At 41.7% G+C, this 4,164-nt stretch overlaps 1 long non-coding RNA gene across 2 annotated transcripts; it reads left to right on the forward strand.

The window, feature by feature from the left end:
* The first annotated feature begins 381 nt into the window (after window positions 1-381).
* On the forward strand, window positions 382-3,772 carry LOC121010582 (uncharacterized). Of its 2 annotated transcripts, none has more exons than XR_005781266.1 (2): window positions 382-2,198; window positions 2,457-3,772. It is a non-coding gene; the product is annotated as an uncharacterized LOC121010582 (long non-coding RNA). The 2 variants fall into 2 exon arrangements; XR_005781267.1 differs by having other exon boundaries at window positions 3,415-3,772.
* Window positions 3,773-4,164: the final 392 nt, after the last annotated feature.

Raw genomic sequence — 4,164 nt, forward strand, 5'->3', positions numbered from 1 at the left:
GGAAAAAGGGCAATTCTGGGAAACACCAAGATACATACCTGACTCATGGTGATTAAGTTGACAACATGAACATCACTGGGCCCCAGGGGGAACTTATGTGATGATATTAAATGAAAATGTATCCAAATGATTGTGCATAAAAATTAAATATGGATGGATAGTTACCATGAAACTGTTGAATTTCAGGAAAGGCAATTTTCGTTTGCATAAATTACATTTTTAACTCTATGGCGGCTCAGAGGCAACATCAGGAGACTATAAGCATCATGGGAGTTTTGCCCATGTAGCCCGGGATCGGTTGTAACGGGTCTGAGGTGAGAATCAAATTGTATGAAAATGGAATGTGAAACCTGTCTTGCAAATCATTATATTTGTGTAGTCCTTCAGATTAAAATGAATTCATTAGGTAATGCAAGGAATTCTAGTTGGGATATGGAATTTTATGACTATTCTCCTTTATAAATGTAACCAGAATGGATTAGGTGGCCACTGGGTAGACGTAAGTGTAATAATGTTCTCTTTAGTGAAAGAGCTTGCGGAAGAATCAGTCGCCTTAGTATGAAGGGTGAGGAAGCTTTTGGACCACAGACTTACACCAACATGAAATGATCCAAAATTAAAAACAAACTATACCTCAAGCCAAACTCAAGGCTTTCTGAAAAATGAGAACCCTTATATGCATAATGGAGAAACCATCTATAAAACTAAAAATATCACCTTGGGGATGCCTTACCTTTGGGATATGAGGCTCTCAATCTTTTAAAATTACCCCTTCCTTTGCATGGATATTATATGCTGAAGAAAATTAGAGAACTCTTTCTGGCTGATCAGCTTCCCTCTCAGGCTATCCTGAAAGGTGAAATTATTTTTTAGAAGGCTGGATATAATATCAGACACCAACTAACAAAAGAGTTTCTCAACTCCTCATGTGTCTCCTCTATGACTGATCCTTCCCATTATATCTTTCAGAAATAAATTGTGACTTAGGTTTCCATGCGTCATTTTTGTAAACAATAGTCTATTAAATCTTTTAATAAAATATGTGCGGGCTGCTACTAGAAAAAACTGGAGTAATACATCTTCCTTGGAGTTCTAGTGAGGGTTCTTTTATGTTAATAGTGTTCTTTTTAACAAATGAAGCTTCAGGGTAAAACTCCATTCAGTAACACCTATGGGAAATAAATGATAAGCAATAAACCGTAATCAGAAATGCAATCAGAAAACAGGGAAACAGGCTAGCTTTTAACTTAAAGCTGGTTTTTTACGTCATAGGACATAAGCTGATCCAGGAAAGCTGGAGATATACATCTATATGTAGTTATTAAATTAGGCAAGAGCACCTCTTTCTATAGCAGGCCAAAGTCTTTATAATTTACAGTAAGGTAAGAACAACTTCATTATGTTTAAAAAAGTTTTTTTAATGTTTTATTTAGTTTTGAGAGACACAGAGTGCAAGCGAGGGGAGGGGCAGAGAGAGAGGGAGACACACACGCGCACACACACACACACACACACACACACACATAAAAGATTACCTTAATATCTCCCAATAACATGAACTTGATACACTGAGGTTGGTGATGTATCCTGCCCTTGTTCTCAAATGGCTGTGGGCTCAAGTTTGATCTTTTCTGGGGCCATTGTGTGGGAGTGAGACTGAGGTAGGGCAGATGCAGGCAACTACTGAAGAGGCTGAAAGGGAGCAGGCATCTCTTTAGCCCAAATCTGCAGCATTGGGCAACCAGAGACATTTCTGGAATTGCTGGCAGTGACCTGAAAGTTTTGGCCAGCCTTGGGTCCCAAAAGTATTCTGCTGTGTATTTAAGCCAGAGCAGACAATTACCACTAGATGGCATCACATTGCAGCGAGCCGGGTAAGTGTGAACTTTGTAACGTTGCCCCTCTTAGCCCCTGGTTGTGCAGGCTTGCCCCCAACATCTGGTTCACCTTGCAATTCAACAGCTCTGCGCTTACACAATGGATTTCTTTTGTTTGTTTGCACTCTACTTATCCAATTATGGGATTTTCTCTCCTATAGGCAAGGGAACTTAAAACAGATGAAATGGATATGTTCCTTGAAAAATATAAAATGGCAGAACTAGTGCAAATATAGAACACTTGAATAGAACCATCAATATTAAACAAATATTTCAGGAGGCTTCCCCTCCCTGGGACCCCAGGCTCAAGTTGTTTTACAGGTAAGTTCTACCAAACTTCCAAGAAACAGTTCATTTCTAACTCCTCCTAGATGTTCCAGAGAGTAAAAACTGCCCAGCTCATTTTATGGATCTAGAGTAATGAACAAGATTCACACTGTGTGTGGGGGTCACCCCTCTGCAGGGAGGTGGGGTTTCCTTAGTACCAGCTGGACTCTTGGAGCCTGGGTGATGCCCACTGTGCCCAAAGATGTGCCACAAGGCTGCCAGATCCTTCCATTGTCCCTTCTCTCCCTCTAGCTCTCCAGAAGACTAGAGCTCTGTATGCTCTGGATTGGAGACCTAGAGGGGTAAGCGGGGACCACTGATGAACAAGGGGAGTGGTCCTCTGAAGGTGAAGCTGGGCCATGAAAAGAGGTACCTGAAGCCTGGGAACCACCAAATATCAGAACTGGGAGGGACCACAGAGACCACAGTTTCCAGATTATTGCACCATCACCTCTCTGACCAGGCTGAGTGAATGCCCTCTTCACTAGGTGAGGTTGTAACTACCTGTTAGCCACTCTCTCCTAGGACAGCTGGGACAGAAGGTCCTTTCTGGGACTGAGCTGAAATCTTACTTCTCTGAGGACTAACCAGAGAACATGATCTGTCTGGTTGAGGCGCTAACCCCGGGAAGTGAACAGCAACCAGCTGGGAAAAAAACAGAGACTTCGGGTCTGTGGTGCAGAGGTTATACAACCAGCGCTAAATCTGTGCTGGCTTTCACACACCTGGGGCTTGAAGCAGATGGAAACAGATCAAGGACGTGTAGGGTCCTGACCACAGGAGCCAATGGCAGCTGGGTTTGCTGCTTTGCATACACCTGCTGTTGCTGGATAGCACAGGGTATGAATGTGAGAGACTTCTCTATTACATAGCTGTCTCCCCTTATCCGCGGTTTTACTTTCTGTGGTTTCAGTTACTCTCGGTCAACAAAGTCCAGAAGAAGATGGTCCTTCTTCTGACAGCAGTATACATAGCCGAATGCTACATCACAAAGCCTGTGTCATTCACCTCAATTCATTTTACTGCACACGCATGGTATCATCTCACGTGGTCCTGAGAAGAAGGCTGAGTATAGTACAATAAAATATTTGAGAGGGAGAGACCACATCCATAAATTTTATTGCAGTATGTTGTTATAATTGTTCTATTTTATGATTAGATGTTGTTAATCTCTGACTGTGCCTAATCTATAAATTAAACTTTATCATAGGTGTGTATGTAGAGGAAAAAACGTAGCCCATATAGGATTCAGTACTGTCTGCGGTTGCTGGCATCTACTGGGAGTCTTGGAACATATTCTCCACCGATAAGAGTGAACTGTTGTCCAGATATCGTTTCTCTATCAGTCCATGGAGAGGGATTCCCGCCAGAAAGACTGTATCTAGGAATTAACTTATTCAAGATTATGCACACGCTCTATGGAGACAAGTTTAAAATGTAAGTAAAGGACATAGAGGATGATCTGAGTAAATGGAGAGACATTTCATGAGATGACTTAAACATGAACATGGTGATTCTTCATATATTATCTGTGATTTCAATTCAATCCCAATAAAAAATTTCATTTGAATTTTTTTTTTCAATCAACTTGATAGGCTTTACTCTGAAATTTATACAGAATAATTAAATTCCACAAATAGTGAGCCAGTCTCTTTAAAAAAAATTTCTTAGGGGTGCCTGGGTGGCTCAGTCGGTTAGGCGTCCAACTTCGGCTCAGGTCATGATCTCGCAGTCCGTGAGTTTGAGCCCCGCATCAGGTTCTGTGCTGACGGCTCAGAGCCTGGAGCCTGTTTCAGATTCTGTGTCTCCCTCTCTCTCTGCCCCTCCCCTGTTCAGGTTCTGTCTCTGTCTCAAAAATAAATATTAAAAAAAATTTTTTTAATGCTTATTTTTTAGAGAGAGAGGGGAGAGAGAGAGAAAGAGAGAGAGAGAGAGAGAGAGAGAGAGAGAGAGAGAGTGG

The sequence above is a fragment of the Herpailurus yagouaroundi genome, unplaced genomic scaffold (genome assembly GCF_014898765.1).
Source record: "Herpailurus yagouaroundi ecotype Mexico unplaced genomic scaffold, PumYag 192, whole genome shotgun sequence".
Taxonomy (NCBI): domain Eukaryota; kingdom Metazoa; phylum Chordata; class Mammalia; order Carnivora; family Felidae; genus Herpailurus; species Herpailurus yagouaroundi.